Raw genomic sequence first — 20,916 nt, forward strand, 5'->3', positions numbered from 1 at the left:
GTTATGACCAAAACAAGTTTCCACAAATCTGACCGGTGCTCACATGCTTGGCTGAGGCCTCACTCGTGCGAGTGAGTCCTCACACGTGTGGTTGACCCTCAAAAGTGTGGTCACTGGTACGAGTGACCTGTCACTCGTGTGGGATGAAAGGACCCGTTCATATACATTATAAACGATTCACAATAGTTGATTACATCGCGAGGTATTTGACCTCTATATGATACGTTTTACAAACATTGCATTCGTTTTTAAAAGACAAACTTTCTTTACATCTAAAATTAATGGCATGCATACCATTTCATATTACATCCAACTATAATTGACTTAATATTAATCTTGATGAACTCAACGACTCGAATGCAACGTCTTTCAAAGTATGTCATGAATGACTCCAAGTAATATCCTTAAAATGAGCTAATGCACAGCGGAAGATTTCTTTAATACCTGAGAATAAACATGCTTTAAAGTGTCAACCAAAAGGTTGGTGAGTTCATTAGTTTATCATAATCAACCATTTCCGTAATAGTAATAGACCACAAGATTTCATATACATAAACATTTTAATAAAAATATTCTAAGTGGTTGAGCACTTGGTAACCATACTTAATATTTAATCAACGTCGCATGTTCCCTTTATTATGAAATCTCACTACACTGTACCAAGTGTAGTCACTGAAACGAAGTACTGTGCAACCGTTGAATACTGGTCGTCCAGTCCGGTTGGGGTTGTTAGGCCCGATAGATCTATCAACAGGATTCGCGTTTACAATACCGCATGTAAATGGTAGTTACCAAGCTATTAGGGAAAAATATGCAAATTGGTACAACTCAACGTAGAATATGTTTTTAGTACTTGTGTCCATTTCGTAAAACAGTTATAAAACAGTGCATGTATTCTCAGCCCAAAAATATATATAAAAAGGGAGTAATGAAACTCACAATACTGTATTTCGTAGCAATTATGTATATGACGGCACTGAACAAGTGCAGGGTTTGTCTCGGATTCACGAACCTATATTAAGTATATATATTTATATGTTGGTCAATATCTGTCTAACAATTTAGGTCAAGTCGTAGTGTATCACAATCCTAATGCTCGAGACTGACATGCAAAAGTCAACAAAAGTCAACTTGACCCAAAATGACTTCCAAAATCTATACATGTCTATTATATAACTTATATATAGTCGTTTTATATATTTAAATATATTTATCAGATCTTATTATACTAAATAATGCAAGTCATTTATTAATAAATAAAAATTTATATTTAAATTCATATATGATAAAAATATACTTTTATATATATCAAGTAATAAAATTTATAAAATTCACTTAATATCATAAAAATATAGTGGTATGTATTATAAATGTAATTATATTACGTGTGGTAAAAATATCTTTGTACGCATATTTATTTGATAAAATAATATTGATAATAATAATAATGATAAAAATAATAAAATGATAGTTTCAATAAAAATATTAATTTTTAGTAATAAAGATAATTTTAGTAATAACGTCAACTGATAACAATTATAATAATCGTTTTAATAATAATATTAAAATTAATAATAATTCAGTTGACCATATCTTTTAATCCGTTCATCGAACCCACACGATTTCTAAATGAAAAGTTATTAATTTTTCTTTAGCTTTTCAACGACATGCATATCATATACCTTATCTCAGTAGCATATGTATCAAATTCGTGATTTATCATAAAATATTTAACGACGAAACTAAGCATACAAACATGCATAATCATATATACTCGAGCACTAGTCAGGGATACACTATTAATATATAAAAGATAAGATATGAATGCTCACGTATCAATATTGTGATTCAATATTGCAGGAAAGTACGTAGACGCAACGAAAATGATAAACGTTAGGTTGACCTCATGAGCAATACCCTCGAACAATACCCATAACCTCCATAGCTATAACCCATAATTTTCTTAGCTCTATCCCGTTTGAAAACTTATTTTGAAATCGTCTGAATATAACTCCGTCGTAGTATTTTATGTATACTAATAATATCTTGAAATAATACTAAGTAAATATATATATGTAATTCGATTGAGAGAGTTTAGAGAAATATATTTTCAAGTTTTTATGAAATAATGAAACCTATTGAATTCTATTTATAATAGATTTTTGAATTATTAAAGTGAATTATTAAAGTATGAATTATTAAAGTGAATTATTAAAGTGAATTATTAAAGTATGAATTATTAAAGTGAATTATTAAAGTATGAATTATTAAAGTGAATTATTAAAGTGAATTATTAAAGTAAATTATTAAAATTAAAATAAAGTAAAAGTAAAGTAAAAGTAAAGTAAAGGTAAAGTTAAAGTATAGTAAAAGTATAAAACTATGTACGTATAATACGCGTATAAATATATTTAATATTAATTTAAATCGTTATATCATAAAACATTTTAGAAAAGTAGAATTATATATATTCATAATAGGTTTCAAGTTTTTAAATTACAGTCTGTTGGTGAAGCATGGGATAAAGTCCAAAGGTTTAATAAACGTATGAAATCATCTTAATGAAAAATGTCGAGTTACTTAACTTATCGATATCCAACATCTAAGTTATTTACACTCCATGTTCTTACTTATAGATCACTTTACCATTTTTCGAATATTGTCCAAAAGAATAGATTTCTTAAATCACAGTGGACCTCATAATATTGGCCCGTAATCATATCATAATGTATCTGATAATTCAATCATTTGATATTATCTCTTAATTCTGTCGATAAATATATCGAAACAAATACGTTCATGTAAAGTATCATATATCTAATACTTTGTTAATGTTTTCAGTTAATATTATATATTATATATACTTATCTATATACACATAATTGTTCGTGAATCGTCGAACACGGTCAAAGGGTAATTGATTACATGAATGTAGTTCCAAACTTTTTGAGATTCAACATTACAAATTCTGCTTATCGTGTCAGAAACATATAAAGGTTAGGTTTAAATTTGGTCGGAAATTTCCGGGTCGTCACAGTACCTACCCGTTAAAGAAATTTCGTCCCGAAATTTGATCGAGGTCGTCATGGCTAACCATAAAAATGTTTTCATGACGGATATGTGTTGATAGATAGGATTTTATTACCATAGAGTAATATGGATAAAATGATCCGATTACTCGAAGCGTATGAGTGAAGCTATCACAAAATAGTGGAATGAGGAAAATAAGTTTCGTCATAATTTTTGACGTAGTCATGGTTGAATTCCGGAATTCAAGGGATTAAAAAAAAATAAAAAAAATCTTGGAAATCTATAAGATCTGTTTCTTCGAGATTTAAGAAAATTAGGATCTCTTTAATTAAATGCGATGATTTGTCCCGATTACTACGTCTGATATTTCCCTTATATATTTACCTTTTCCATTCCATTAGTTTTTACCACTTCTATACTCAATTCCAATTTCAAAAGATTGCGAAAATGCTTAATCCAGTTCTAATCCTTGTCCTTATCCTTACTATCGTAACAATCATTCTCCTTTTCCAACTTCCACCAGAAGAATCTGTTTTCTTCTACTTCGCCCTTGGGGTTATAGTGTTTTTAATTCTCCCGTGTCTTTATGTTGCGATAAACATTGATATACACGGTTTGTAATTTATGTGTTGTTATTGGACTTTATATTCTCCCTTACATTTCGGAGTTTCATACTTTTGTTGTCTCTTCCCGGCTTTAAGTCAAGCGAATAATGGTCCAGAATTAGTAGGTATGAAGTTTTGGATGAGCATAGTTAATGTTCTAAGAAGGAAATCGTAATGGTACGATCTTGATTTGGCAAATTACCAGAATATCCGGAAAGATAGAACTATCAAGAAGATATGTTCTTAATATGTTTGGAGATTTTGTAGAATGTAAGAGTCGTGTAAATGGCACATGATAATGGTATGTTCTGTGAATCATCACGTTCCATTAGAAACTCAGCATGAATTACTGTAATATAATCACGTTGATCAAGTGTCATTATATTATACTAACTCATGCTTCAGTTCCCAACACTACTTCAAAACATTCATATTTGAATTTTTTTCAGAATTTAGAAACCAACACAGTTTCTTTTATGTTGCAGATATTATGGAGAGATAAATGATCTCAGATAAGAATAGTTGTGAAAATATCTCCAGAAATATGGAGAATATGTATAATGAGAGATACGTAGATATCTTATAATATTTAAGATAAGATGATGATGATGAAGAATAAGGTCCGCAAAGGTTTAGAGTCAGGAGCAAGGTATTCGTTAATGACTTCGTCAGAAACAGAATCATCAAGATTCTTTAAATACAGACTTTGGTCCTTGTATTTGTCCTTGGTCTCCTTCATGGTCTTCTCAATCCATTATTCAGTACCAACTCTTCTCTTTTTCTGGGCTTTACCAACACATTATTCTTTGTCGTCAAACTTTTGACTGTTAAAGTCGTTTACAGCTTCTGCTTCTTCAATAGCATTTCGAGAACTAATTCACAGTTTGAGATGTTTTTCAGAAACTTCACATTCGAAGTGTGTAAGTTTAGGAAATAGACGTTATATGTATATATAACTATTGAAGTAGAAACGCTGCGAGATTTCAAAATACTGATTGCTGATTTTCAGTAATTGGTATGGCAATTCTTGTTGCAAGATGCGGATGAGTAAGAGATGGAGTTTCAATGAATAAGTATAGTGACTTTTCAGAGAGGTTTAAGTCGAAGGTTAATGAAGTTGTTGATAAGTTTACTGCTAATGTGGTGAGATATGAAAGGTTCCCCAGTAACAATGGTGAAAGGGCATCGTATCTATCGAAGTTAAAATAAAATTAGTTTTACTGAAAAGTCGAAGTTGACTTGTTGGAGCTGTGAAAAAACTGGCTACTTCGAAAAGAATCGTAAGGTTGTTTTTGCTAATAAATGCTAAAGAATTCAATGCGGGTACGTGTTAAACTATGACTTTGAGTTCGAGAGTTTTTCAGGTACAAGACTTCGGGTAATGTGTGATTGGATCATCAACTCGATTGTTCCTTATTTGAAGTGTCTTCTGAAATTTCGAAGCATTTTAAATGCAGCTTGTCATTGTTAATATCCAAAGGATAAGTTCGTCATAAATCTTGATTGATTCTCGTATCCTTTTGAGTGTTACAATTAAAAGTGATGTTCTATCACAGTTTTGAAGTCAAAGTATCGCTTTGAAAAAAATGTAAGGATATAAGAGTGATGGTTTTGCTTATATCTCGAGTTGCATTCTGAGATTTCAAAAATTAGAATAGGTGATTGAATTTGAATGAGTATGGTTGTTTTGATTTCTTATAAAAGAAGGTATACTGTTGTGAAAATAGGGAGTATAGTTGATGATTTACTGAATTAGAATCGAAGAATGTAATATATTAATTGTGCATTTATATATCTCTCAGGTATTACCTACCCGTTAAAAAAATATCACAAATAATATTTTGAACAAGAATTTTTCATTACAGTCTTTATGAAAATATATGTATGTATATTTTCTTCAGATGTAATACAGATTTAATGAGTTAATATCATATTAAGCTCATTTGATTTTCGGCTTGGATTAGTAAAGAATAATCTCTAAAACATTAGAGATTACATAATCTTCGCAGAGTATTTCGCTAATTTAATCAATACTTCAATATTTATTCTTATAGATATTTCCTTAGTGAATTATGCTGATGCTCATAGAACTCTTGCTAACTTCACAAGATACGAATGTTGTTTTCCAGTAAGTTTCGAGTTACATTGAAGATGAAAGTGTAAAATCAAACATGTTATTGAATGATACACTTGGTTTATTATGAAACCGAATTCATTTAATTGAATAAAAGATTGTAGTTACGATGGTTAGGTTGTTAACGAAGGATGTACATCATAGCATATTAGTAATATGAATTTAACTGAGTAGTATCTACCCTTTTTCAATTCATATTCAATAGCTTAGTACGAAAGATTTTTATAGTTTCAGCATTCATATATATATATATATATATATATATATATATATATATATATATATATATATATATATATATATATATATATATATATATATATATATAATTTCTTCAGAAGAATGAGTTAATACTTCATAACTCGTTGATACAAAATACTCGTTGTTGATCAATGATGACGTCCACGGCGATTCTTGAACTGACAGAACTTGTGATGTTATAGGTGCTGCTAGTGCTGATGATGCTGACAGTACTGACGGTGATGGTGGTGCTGACGATATTGTTGATGCTGATGATACTGCCGGTAACTGCTGGTGATGCTGCTGAAGCTTGTGGTATTGAGGCTTGCGATGTGGATGTTACAGGCGGTATTGGTTATGTTGCTGGTGCTACTGATGGTGTTTGTAATCCTTGCACCATGTGTTCCAAAGCCACTACTCGGGCGCGAAGTTCGTTAATTTATGCTAGTACACCGGGATGATTGGCGGTTGAAATGAGCGGATGAATAAGATTCACAGTATGGGATAGTATATAATCATGACGAGATACTCTAGTAATGAGTGAGAAAATGGTGTCTCGAACAGGTTCACCGGTAAGTGCTTCAAGTTCATCGCCAAGAGGGCAATGTGGTGGATGGAAGGGATCACCTTCTTCTTGTCTCCAATGGTTGAGTTGACTACAGACCCATCCCCAATTCATCCAAAATAGATGATGGGAAATTGGTTGATCCATTCCGGTGATGCTACTTTCGGAGCTCAGGTAGATATCCATATCGGAATAGCTGTTGGAATCTGAGGAATTCGAACTGGTTGAGGGATCCATCTCGTAGGATAAGGGAAAGAATTTTTGGTAAGAAATAGATTGTAGAATTTAGATTTGGTATTCTTCAATTACATAATTTGCATATGTATATATAATACCAAAATTCCGTAAATTACGGAGAATCTTTGAAAAGATGTCAGTCAAAGTTCACAGTAATAGATGTGCTAAGATAAGAATTCGTCTATACACTATTATGTAATAAATGCAGGAAACGCATCTAGACTTAAGATGATAAGCAGGTAATTTCCTAAGGATGATAAGTAGATGATTTCCGACTAGAATTGATAAGCAAACTTTTTGACATGCAGACACGGTCGAAGTCCAGACTCACTAATGCATCTTAACAACTATCAGTTAGACACATTAATGCAAGACCTGATTCACTAAGACCACCACTCTGATACCAACTGAAAGGAGCCGTTCATATACATTATAAACGATTCACAATAGTTGATTACATTGCGAGGTATTTGACCTCTATATGATACGTTTTACAAACATTGCATTCGTTTTTAAAAGACAAACTTTATTTACATCTAAAATTGACGGCATGCATACCATTTCATATTACATCCAACTATATTTGACTTAATATTAATCTTGATGAACTCAACGACTCGAATGCAACGTCTTTCAAAGTATGTCATGAATGACTCCAAGTAATATCCTTAAAATGAGCTAATGCACAGCGGAAGATTTCTTTAATACCTGAGAATAAACATGCTTTAAAGTGTCAACCAAAAGGTTGGTGAGTTCATTAGTTTATCATAATCAACCATTTATGCAATAGTAATAGACCACAAGATTTCATATACATAAACATTTTAATAAAAATATTCTAAGTGGTTGAGCACTTGGTAACCATACTTAACATTTAATCAACGTCGCATATTCCCGTTATTATGAAATCTCACTACACTGTACCAAGTGTAGTCACTGAAACGAACTACTGTGCAACCGTTGAATACTGGTCGTCCAGTCCGGTTGGGGTTGTCAGGCCCGATAGATCTATCAACAGGATTCGCGTTTACAATACCGCATGTAAATGGTAGTTACCAAGCTATTAGGGAAAAATATGTAAAGTGGTACAACTCAAAGTATAATATGTTTTTAGTACTTGTGTCCATTTCATAAAACAGTTATAAAACAGTGCATGTATTCTCAGCCCAAAAATATATATAAAAAGGGAGTAATGAAACTCACAATACTATATTTCGTAGCAATTATGTATATGACAGCACTGAACAAGTGCAGGGTTTGTCTCGGATTCACGAACCTATATTAAGTATATATATTTATATGTTGGTCAATATCTGTCTAACAATTTAGGTCAAGTCGTAGTGTATCACAATCCTAATGCTCAAGACCGACATGCAAAAGTCAACAAAAGTTAACTTGACCCAAAATGACTTCCAAAATCTATACATGTTTATTATATAACTTATATATAGTCGTTTTATATATTTAAATATATTTATCAGATCTTATTATACTAAATAATACAAGTCATTTATTAATAAATAAAATTTATATTTAAATTCATATATGATAAAAATATACTTTTATATATCTCAAGTAATAAAATTTATAAAATTCACTTAATATCATAAAAATATAGTGGTATGTATTATTAATGTAATTATATTACGTGTGGTAAAAATATCTTTGTACGCATATTTATTTGATAAAATAATATTGATAATAATAATAATGATAAAAATAATAAAATGATAGTTTCAATAAAAATATTAATTTTTAGTAATAAAGATAATTTTAGTAATAACGTCAACTGATAACAATTATAATAATCATTTTAATAATAATATTAAAATTAATAATAATTCAGTTGACCATATCTTTTAATCCGTTCATCGAACCCACACGATTTCTAAATGAAAAGTTATTAATTTTTCTTTAGCTTTTCAACGACATGCATATCATATACCTTATCTCAATAGCATATGTATCAAATTCGTGATTTATCATAAACTATTTAACGATGAAACTAAGCATACAAACATGCATAATCATATATACTCGAGCACTAGTCAAGGATACACTATTAATATATAAAAGATAAGATATGAATGCTCACGTATCAATATTGTGATTCAATATTGCAGGAAAGTACGTAGATGCAACGAAAATGATAAACGTTAGGTTGACCTCACGAGCAATACCCTCGAACAATACCCATAACCTCCATAGCTATAACTCATAATTTCCTTAGCTCTATCCCATTTGAAAACTTATTTTGAAATCGTCTGAATATAACTCCGTCGTAGTATTTTATGTATACTAATAATATCTTGAAATAATACTAAGTAAATATATATATGTAATTCGATTGAGAGAGTTTAGAGAAATATATTTTCAAGTTTTTATGAAATAATGAAACCTATTGAATTCTATTTATAATAGATTTTTGAATTATTAAAGTGAATTATTAAAGTATGAATTATTAAAGTGAATTATTAAAGTATGAATTATTAAAGTGAATTATTAAAGTGAATTATTAAAGTTAAAGTAAAGTAAAAGTAAAGTAAAAGTAAAGTAAAGGTAAAGTTAAAGTATAGTAAAAGTATAAAACTATGTACGTATAATAAGCGTATAAATATATTTAATATTAATTTAAATCGTTATATCATAAAAGATTTTAGAAAAGTAGAATTATATATATTCATAATAGGTTTCAAGTTTTTAAATTACAGTCTGTTGGTGAAGCATGGGATAAAGTCCAAAGGTTTAATAAACGTATGAAATCATCTTAATGAAAAATGTCGAGTTACTTAACTTGTCGATATCCAACATCTAAGTTATTTACACTCCACGTTCTTACTTATAGATCACTTTACCATTTTCCAAATATTGTCAAAAAGAATAGATTTCTTAAATCATAGTGGACCTCATAACATTAGCCTGTAATCATATCATAATGTATCTGATAATTCAATCATTTAATATTATCTCTTAGTTCTGTCGATAAATATATCGAAACAAATATGTTCATGTAAAGTATCATATATCTAATACTTTGTTAATGTTTTCAGTTAATATTATATATTATATATACATATCTATATACACATAATTGTTCGTGAATCGTCGAACACGGTCAAAGGGTAATTGATTACATGAATGTAGTTCCAAACTTTTTGAGATTCAACATTACAAATTCTGCTTATCGTGTCAGAAACATATAAAGGTTAGGTTTAAATTTGATCAGAAATTTTTGGGTCGTCACATGGGAGCTGAAGAACCGCTCCAGCACGCCGTTTTTCGCGTTTTTAAAACAAAGACTCGATTTTTGCTTGTTTTGGTTGATTCAAAGGCTCAATAATATCACATAACACTTATATAAACTATTTCTAACATCAATCAAGCAAAACAAACACATATAATCAAGAATCAAACTCAAAATTCATCAAAACCCATTTTAACCCAAAACCCACTCTAAATTACACCAAATTCAGTGATGTTTACCTTGTTTTGATCCTAGTAAATGCTGGAATCAGATAGATGAAATCACAAGCCTTCAATTTACACTTTTGATTTTATGAATTTATAGAGCTAAGTGTGTTTTAGGGTTTAAAGTTTCTAAAAAGGGAAGGATTAGAACGTACAGGGTATATATGTTGATTTAGGGGTTTCTTCATTGTAAGGAAACCCCATTCCCCACTACACACAGGTATTTGCTAATTATCTAAAACACAATGTACCTCATTAGGTGACCCTAAAACACCTACAAATACTTTATATCTAATCCATATACCAACGACCAAAAACACCTACAAATACTTTCATTCTTCAATTTTCTTCATCTAATTGATCTCTCTCAAGTTCTATCTTCAAGTTCTAAGTGTTCTTCATAAATTCTATAAGTTCTAGTTTCATAAAATCAAGAATACTTCCAAGTTTGCTAGCTTACTTCCAATCTTGTAAAGTGATCATCCAACCTCAAGAAATCTTTATTATTTACAGTAATATATCTTTCTAATACAAGGCAATACTCATATTCAAACTTTGATTCAATTTCTATAACTATAACAATCTTATTTCGAGTGGAAATCTTACTTGAACTTGTTTTGGTGTCATGATTTTACTTCAAGAACTTTCAAGCCATCCAAGGATCCTTTGAAGCTAGATCTATTTTTCTCATTTCCAGTAGGTTTACCTACTAAAATTAAGGTAGTAATAATGTTCATAACATCATTCAATTCATACATATAAAACTATCTTATTCGAAGATTTAAACTTGTAATCACTAGAACATAGTTTAGTTAATTCTAAACTTATTCGCAAATAAAGTTAATCCTTCTAACTTGACTTTTAAAATCAACTAAACACATGTTCTATATCTGTATGATATGCTAACTTAATGATTTAAAACTTGGAAACATGAAAAACACCGTAAAACCGGATATACGCCGTCGTAGTAACACCGCGGGCTGTTTTTGGTTAGTTAATTAAAAACTATGATAAACTTTGATTTAAAAGTTGTTCTTCTGGGAAAATGATTTTTCTTATGAACATGAAACTATATCCAAAAATCATGGTTAAACTCAAAGTGAAAGTATGTTTTCCAAAATGGTCATCCAGACGTCGTTCTTTCGACTGAAATGACTACCTTTACAAAAACAATTTGTAACCTGTATTTCTTACTATAAATTTATACTTTTTCTGTTTAGTTTCATAAATGTAAGTTCAATATGAAACCATAGCAACTTGAAATACTCAAAACGGATTTAAAACGAAGAAGTTATGGGTAAAACAAGATTGGATAATTTTTCTTGTTGTAGCTACGTGAAAATTGGTAACAAATCTATATTAATCATATCCTAGCTAACTTATATTGTATTATACATGTATTTTAATATATTATGTAATCTTGGGATACCATAGACACGAATACAATGTTTTGACATATCATATCGACCTATCTATATATATATTTCGGAACAACCATAGACACTCTATATGCAGTAATATTGGAGTGAGCTATACAGGGTTGAGGTTGATTCCAAAATATTATATATACTTTGAGTTGTGATCTAGCCTGAGGTTGTATACACGAGGTTGTGGATTGATTCAAGATAATATATATTGATTCAACATTAAAATATATTAAAAATGTTGTAAATATATTTTGAACATACTTTGATATATATGTACATATTTATTATAGGTTCGTGAATCGACCAGTGGCTAAGTCTTACTTCCCGACGAAGTAAAAATTTGTGAAAGTGAGTTATAGTCCCACTTTTAAAATCTAATATTTTGGGATGAGAATACATGCAGTTTTATAAATGTTTTACAAAATAGACACAAGTAAATGAAACTATATTCTATGGATGGATTATTAAACTGAATATGCCCCCTTTTAGTCTGGTAATCTAAGAATTAGGGAACAGACACCCTAATTGACGCGAATCCTAAAGATAGATCTATTGGGCCCAACGAGCCCCATCCAAAGTACCGGATGCTTTAGTACTTTGAATTCATCATGTCCGAAGGGAGTCCCGGAATGATAGGGGATATTCTATATGCATCTTGTTAAGGTCGGTTACCAGGTGTTCACCATATGAATGATTTTTATCTCTATGCATGGGATGTATATTGAAATATGAAATCTTGTGGTCTATTATTACGATTTGATAAATATAGGTTAAACCTATAACTCACTAACATTTTTGTTGACGTTTAAAGCATGTTTATTCTCAGGTGATTATTAAGAGCTTCCTCTGTTGCATGCTATTATATGGACAAGATTTGGTGTCAGCATGCTTGTATAATATTGTTTAAAACTACATTCGAGATTTATTTTGTTGTAACATATTAATATTTGTAAACCAATATGTATTGGTAGTGTGTAAGTGTGATATTTGTTAGATTATCATTTCTGGATAATCTAAGTGGTGTCTTGTTAACCTTGTCGATAAAATAAAGGTTATGGTTTGTTTTAAAAAACAAATGTAATATTTGAAAAACGTCTCATATAGAGGTCAAAACCTCGCAACGAAATCAATTAATATGGAACGTTTATAATCAATATGAACGGGACATTTCAGAAATAAGTGGGGGAGAGTTGTAAGACCCGTTTGTTCGTACAATGTATAAGTAGAGCACGTACGACGTAGAACGAATATATGTAGATTTAAAGGGCGTACGATGGACTTAATATGATATTATTCGAGTTGTGACGTGAAGTCATGAATGTGTGTATGCATGGCGAGTTTATGGAAACGTTCAAGAATATATATATATATATATATATATATATATATATATATATATATATATATATATATATATATATATATATATATATATATATATATATATATAGGTGTATCGTGTATGTACGACTAGTGTATGAAGGGTTTGAGACGTGTTCGTGTGTTGGAGTTCAAGTACGCAAGAAATGGACAGAAACCCATATTAGGTTGCAGCGCGACCAAGAGAGCCGCGGCGCGACATTTAACTAGAAACAAGATCAGATAGCTTGTAAAACGACCACCAGACCATGTACAATCTCGCGGCGCGGAGGAAGAGGGCCGCGACGCGGCGCCTCTGGGAGTCTGGTTCCGGATTTCGTAGTTTTAATGGTTTTTAGGGGCATTTCGGTCATTTTACGTGTATGCCAGATTTGGGATCTTAAATCTCATCCACCCATCTCAGTTTCTTTATTTCTTTTTTCTTTTCTTCTTCATTTTCTCTCAAAACTTAAATACTTCCAATCGAGGTTGCAAAAGACGCGAGACGGGGTCGAGACGGTCGGGTCCTAAAAGGGTCGAGACGGTCGAGACGGGGTCGAGACGGAGGTCTAGACGGATGTTGACTAACGTTGACTTTTAAATAAAAATGTTATATATTATATATATATTATACATTACATTATTCCAAACATAAGCATTTCACACATGTTTAAATACTTCAACATTTCAAACATAAAAAAAGAAACCCTAAGTAATATCACAACGTTTAAGAGGGATTTTGGAAAGGAGGAAGCGGGATTCGATCGAAAGCGTAAGAGGCAACTTTGTTCTTCTCATTCTTAGCTACAAGGTGATACTTCTAATAACCCGTCCTAATCCATCTGGATGAATACATTATATTTGGTTACATCACGAGGTACTTGACCTCTATATGATACATTTTACAAACATTGCATTCGTTTTTAAAAGATAATCTTTCATTACATCAAAATTTGACGGCATGCTTACCATTTCATAATATATCCAACTATAATTGACTTAGTAATAATCTTGATGAACTCGATGACTCGAATGCAACGTCTTTTGAAATATGCCATGAATGACTCCAAGTAATATTTCTAAAATGAGCAAATGCATAGCGGAATATGTAACGTCCTCCCAATAGGGTCTGGAAGGAACGTCACTAATATCAAAACATACCAACATATTATAATAAACGAGAACAATACTAAATGATGAATTTAACTTTAATGAGTACGCAGCAGAAAATGAAATATTGTTACAATGACAGGAATAACAATATCGTAAATGTTCATATGCAGAAGTAATAAATGCGATATCTCTTGATCCTATGTCCAAGTAGCATCACATAAGCATAAGTATAAGAGCTTGAATCAAACAGTACCTGAGACAAAACATGCTAAAGTGTCAACCAAAAAGGTTGAGTGAAGTTCATAGGTTTAACAAAAAGTTTGTCGTTGTTTTAGACCACAAGATTTAGTTTGTAAAGTTGATCTCCCGCAGGATCAAAAAGTTATGCCAATGCGTGATATTTAGACTAAACGTTCAAGTTTTCCCCATGACAAGTTGTGTCTGTCCTTGTCGGTTTAATTTCATTATTAAGTAATACAATGACTTGGTCAAATGTATCGGGGACGTTACTCCCGATAGGCCTACCCCCAATAATTAAGCATGCCGCAGCAATTAAAAATATCACTGTAGGGACTTAGTCGGACATAGCCGGGTATAGCATAGTTTAACAGTTTGGTACTTGTGGCTAAGTGTAAAAAGTAAAAACAGCATGTGTCTCACCCCAAAAGTAAGTAAGTTTGCTAGCAATTAAAGAGGGGCTATGAATTCACCTTAGTAAGTAGAGAGAGTGTTATTCCTCGGAATAAAGAGTTGAACGAGTGAGCAGAAAAGTCAACCTATTGACATTTAAGAGTAGTTAAGTGTTTTGCCCATGTTTAAGTTTAAGTATGTGTTTAAGTATAGTTTGTTTTACTAAGTTTCTATTCCTAGTTAGTTACTATTTTTATAAAGTTTCCATTTTTAGAAAGTTTCTTATTTTACTAAGTTTCTATGACTAGAGAGTTTCTACTTTTATCAGTGTTTTCCATTTTAGGATACTTGTCGTATTAGATAAGCTTCCAATCTCCCCTTTCCCTTCGAATGGCTAATTTAGATCTAGGGGCTTGAGCCATAGGACCCTTTAAATCGGAAATCCAAACCCTCTGCCTAGAATCTCATAGAAACCATTCGTCAAGAAAGTTCGAAGATCTATACATCTCTAATACATATCCCAAAATGTTTTTATGTTACAATATAAGTAGTAGGTTATAGGTGCTAGTAATAGTAATAATGTATACATGTTATTTATTTTATTTTTAATTGCATATAATTTATAACATTATTTACATATTTCGGTAAAAATAATAACTGAAGTAAAAAGTAAAAAGTAAAAAGTAAAAAGTAAAAAGTAAAAAAAATAAAAAGTAAGAAAAGAATACTTACTAGTAGTAATTCTTCAAAGAGAGAATGAGAGAAATTTTGGTGTGAGTTTGAATGAGAAATGAGGGGTATTTATACTTGAAAAAATTAGGTAAAAAGAATAAAATAATTAAAAGAAAAAGAAATATTTAATTCTTAATGGGATTTTAAAATTAAAAAGTATTAAATGTTAGGTCATGGGATAATGCACAAAATAAAATAATAAAAGTAGTTTTTCCATTAAAATTTTTAATTAAAAAGTAATTTATTTATTTATTTATTTTAAGGATTTTTTTTATGTAAATAAACAAATTTATTTAATGTTTTTCCAAGAATATTTTTCAATAATATTTTTTTTATTTTTTTATTTTTGTTTTATTTAATTAATAAATACAAATTTTGCATAAAAATAATAAATAATTCGGTATTTTGTATTTTTAATAATAATTATGATTTTAATTATTAAACTATAGTTTTAGTAAGTTTGTAAATATTATTACATTTATATATAATTGGATTTATTATATAGTTAAATATATAATACATTAACTAAATAATAAAAGTGATACAAAGTTTATATACTTAGTTAAATTATGTCAAATTTTATAAATTAATAATATATTATTTATTTAAGCGTACATTGTTGACTAAAAATTACTATTCGGTCAATATTTAATTGTATATAACAACCCTTAATACATATAGTCAGACATATAACCCTAGGGTTAATTCAGTAATTTAGAAGTCGAAAAGTGAGGGTTGTTACAGTACCTCCCCGTTAATAAAAACTTCGTCCCGAAGTTTTAGGTAGACTTCTCGGATGCATCAGCGGTTGAGAAGAGATGGGGATATTTCTGTTTCATTTGGTCTTCACGTTCCCAGGTATGTTCGGGGCCTTGCGTGTTTTCCAAAGGATAGAATATTGTTTTGTTTCAAGCGTTTAAGTCATACAAACCATAATCTCTATAGGTTCTTCTACGAAGTGCATTTTATCATTAATGCAGAGATCATTCAAAATGATGATGTTATGCAAGTCATTTCAGTAAATTGGATACATGAAATGTGTTATGAATAATATTGAGCTCATTTAAAACCTTGAGCGTTTATGCTGCAATATTAGGCAGACAAAACAGAGAGGAGTTCATGAAAATCATAGTCATGAAATTTGATAGAGATCGTCATTCTTTATAACAAGAATGATGAATTAGAGTTTTATCGACATTAAATAATACGGATAAAGTAATTCGATTATAGAAAGAGTATAAACGAAGCTATCGTAAAAGAGTAAATGAGAAAATTAAATGTTTGCCTTAATATTTGACGTAGTTACGATTGATTTCCGGATTTCAAGGAATTAAAGAAATCTTCAAAATCTTTATAAGATTTGATTTTCCGGTAATTAGAGAAATTAGGATTTTATTTAATTAAAGGCGGTGAATTGCCTCGATTGCTGTGTCTGGAATTTTTGCAATAAATTAGCTTCTTCCGTTTCATTATCTTCACCACTTATATACTTTCTTTCTCAATTCATACTTCCAAAAGTTTTGTTAATATGCTCAATCCAGTTCTTGTCTTTGACATTATATTGGTTATCGCCACAATCATCCTTCTTTTCCAACTCCCACCAGAGGAGTCTGTTTACTTCTACTATGCTCTAGAATTTATTGTGTTTTTAGTTCTCCCGTGTCTTTATATTGCTATACGCATTGATATACACGGTTTATAATTTCAGTGTTGTTATCGGGATTTATATTTTCCCTTATATGTCGAAGCTTCATGCTTTTGTAAAGCAAGTAACGGTCTAGAATTCGTAGGTATGAAGTTTCGAATGATCATGATATTCAAAGCAGAAGGAAAGGTAATAGCACGATTTGATTTGTCATATTACCAGAATATCCGGAAAAGACCGAATTATCAAGAAAAATATTTTCTTGATATGTTTAGAGTTTAAATAGATAAGAGTCGTGTAACATGGCAAATGATGATTATAAAGTCTATGAATCATCATCTTGCATTAAAAATTTAGCATGACTTACTGTAATATAATCACGTTGGCCTGACGTCATTATATTATACTAACTCATGCTTCAATTTCCAACACTACTTCAAATCATTCATAATTTAAACTTGAACTTTACAGAATATAGAAACTAAAATAGTTTCCTTTATAATGTGATAAAGATATCGCAAAGAGATAATTAATTGCTGACAAGAATCATTATAAAGTTATCTTCAGAAATATAGAGGATATTTATAACGAAAGATACAGTGATATCTCAGAATTTCTAAGTTCCAATGACGAGGAAAATTCTTTTGTTTCCTCTACATTTAATGCTACCATATCTGAATCATTGGTTATCAATCCGAGATGGTTTCAAGAAATTTTATTTTTTTAGATGATTAAACGCTGATTGTAATCGTCAACGGATCTAATGGTTAACGAATAGGCGTTGTTGATGATAATTTCGGTGGTTTGATGTGATAATTCATCATAGAATATGAATGAATATAATTCATGAATGTAGTGATCTTTAGGAAGATAACACCTGCTAAAGCTTTACTTGAATTCTGGTATGTTAATTTCAGAATGTGTAATTAAATTTGTATGAAAATGATTGTGTATCACAGTGAAGGCAGTGAGTATAATTAATGATTTATGAGTCGAAATTGAAGAATGTACAGTGTATTTATGTGAGATGTAAATATTTCTCGGGTATTACCTACCCGTTAAAATATTTTCACAATTAACAGTTTTTACAATCTTTATGAAGATATACGTTCATATATGTATTCTTCAGATATAATCATGGATTTAATGAGTTAATATATATTAAACTCATTTGATTTGCGGTTTGGAACGAGAGTAAATAATCTCCAAAATCTTAGAGATTTCATAATTATTGCGAAATATTTCGCTAATGAAGTTATGAATCAATACATTCATCGTTATACTTGATTTATTATGAAATGGAGTTTATTGTGCTGAAGCAGTGATTAACAATTGTTAAGTCATTAGCGAAGGGTGTACATCATAGCATATTAGTGATATGAATTAACCAAGTAGTACATACTAGTTGAGATTCTCACGTAATTGCTTAGTACGACAAGATTTATTATTGTTCCAAATCATATATATATATATATATATATATATATATATATATATATATATATATATATATATAAGGTATACATATATAAGTCTTCACGAAGAATGAGTCAATACATCTTAACTCTTTATTGCTAATATTCCTTGGTATCTATGGGGCGTATCATGTTGATGTTTGAGGTACTGAGTGTGTTGTTGAGGCGGGGGATGCGAATGTTGTTGTTGATGAAGCTGATGCTGTTAGTGGTGATGTTGATGGTACTGGTGGTGATGCTGGTTATGCTGCTGGTGCTTCTGCTGGTGTTCGTAGGTTTCGCACCAGATTTTCCAGAGCCACTACTCGAGCGTGAAGCTCGTTGACTTCTTCTATTATTCCGGGATGATTAGTGGTTGGAACAAGGGAGTGAATAAGATCTAGAATCTTCGATATTATATATTCGTGACGGGATACCCTGGAAAGAAGAGAGAAAATGGTGTTTCGGACTGGTTCGCCGGTAAGCGCTTCAGGTTCTTCGCCAAGAGGTGAATTCAGTTGGTGGAAGGGATCACCTTCTTCTTGTCTCCATTGATTGATTCGGCTACGAACCCATCCCCAATTCATCCAGAATAGATGATGGTTGATTGGTTCGTTTGTTCCGGTTACGCTACCGTGGGAGCTTGAAGAGTTTGAGAAATTCATATTATATGTTTGGAATAGGGTTTGATATGAAATGGGTATTGAATACCGAATGATATATTCGTCTCCTTGAATACGTATTTATAGCAAAAAGATTTCCGTAATTTACGGAGGAAATTTAGGATAAGTGGTAGACAAAGTTTATAGACATGATAATATATGATAAGATATGATGTGTCATCCATTTATGTAATAATGGTGGTATGACGTGTTGAGATTTGTAACCAGATATTGATTAAAGAATTTCAATTCGTATACTGTGATAACCCAATAATATTTTCTGGTTCGCAAACCAATGCATAAAGGCATAAGATACGTGAGTGTTTGAAGTAGTAGCAGGAGCTTGTGGACGAACCGTTATCTTCAATAACATATAGATGTTTGATAAACTTGATAGGTCATAAGTTTGAAAAAAAATTAAGTGGAATAAAGATGAATATGATATAAATGAAACACTTTATTTTATTAAGAATAAGGCTTTAAACAAGCCTTCTTATTACACGATTCGGGGATAGAATAGTTTAAGGCCTAGCCTTTGCATAGATAGAAAATAACTAGGAAATATTAAGATTGAAGTAGTTTTCATATTTCTTCTTCTCGTCCTCAACCTCCTTATAAACTTCTCAAACTTGTCGTTCTTCTCCTTTTGTTCCTCATAAAGATACTCGATGTTATCATAAAGATTGGAAACATCATTGTTGATTACATGGTACTTGTGGTCCCTCATAGAAAGTTGATTATTCACGCGGTTTTCCTCCATCTTCAATCTAAAGTCAACATCTTCTCTTAGGTAGGAGAGATATTGCTTCCCCCATCGGGCATTTCTTGTAAGGGTGCAAACCAAAGTCCCACATCGGTCATGGGATAAAACAAATGTATGTATATAATCTCTTTCTTTAACTCAGCATTTTCCTTCATGAGCTTCTTGATCGCTAGGTCTTTTTCCTTCATTTGAGCATCGATCCTTGCAATATGGCGAATTAGGCCTTCGGTAGTTCTTTGCAGATTCATGATCTCGTACTTGACATCAACTTCATCGTAGGAAGGAGATCGGGATCTTTTCTTTGACGGGCCAGTTTCTTCAAGACGTTTCCTCTTGTCTTTATTTCTTAGGGTTGGATAGTATTGAGGAGACCCATGTGAATCAAGATTAGTATTTGGGCTATAATTTGGTGATGGAGGACCACCAAAGCCATAAGGTGGGCTTTGGACTGGTCTTTCAGTGGAAGATCTTTCAGTATCTTTTTCGGTTGGCTCGAAAAGATTCATTTTGTTCGCTTGATGAGAATTAGACATCCTAATATTAGGAAAGAGATTTTGATTAGAATCTTTAAGTTAAGTATATTAAAGCATAATCGTTAAGATTATGGAGCAATCCTAAGTGCTTTAATTCTAAGGCATGAAAGGTTATAGTTTCCTAGATTGCTAAGGAACCCTAGCTAACAAGTAAGGCACACATAAAAATGCAATCCTGGTTCTCTATAACAGCCTGGTTATGCTCTGATACCAATCTGTAACGTCCTCTCAATAGGGTCTGGAAGGAACGTTACTAATATCAAAACATACCAACATATTATAATAAACGAGAACAATACTAAATGATGAATTTAACTTT

The 20,916-nt window shown here is 31.0% G+C and overlaps 1 protein-coding gene across 1 annotated transcript in view; it reads right to left on the reverse strand.

The window, feature by feature from the left end:
• LOC139863861 (uncharacterized) overlaps positions 1-20,916 on the reverse strand; it is a 52,667-nt gene that overhangs the window by 14,249 nt on the left and 17,502 nt on the right. The gene's annotated exons all lie outside the window — the stretch shown is intronic.

This window comes from Rutidosis leptorrhynchoides, chromosome 8, assembly GCF_046630445.1.
Source record: "Rutidosis leptorrhynchoides isolate AG116_Rl617_1_P2 chromosome 8, CSIRO_AGI_Rlap_v1, whole genome shotgun sequence".
In the NCBI taxonomy this organism is placed as follows: domain Eukaryota; kingdom Viridiplantae; phylum Streptophyta; class Magnoliopsida; order Asterales; family Asteraceae; genus Rutidosis; species Rutidosis leptorrhynchoides.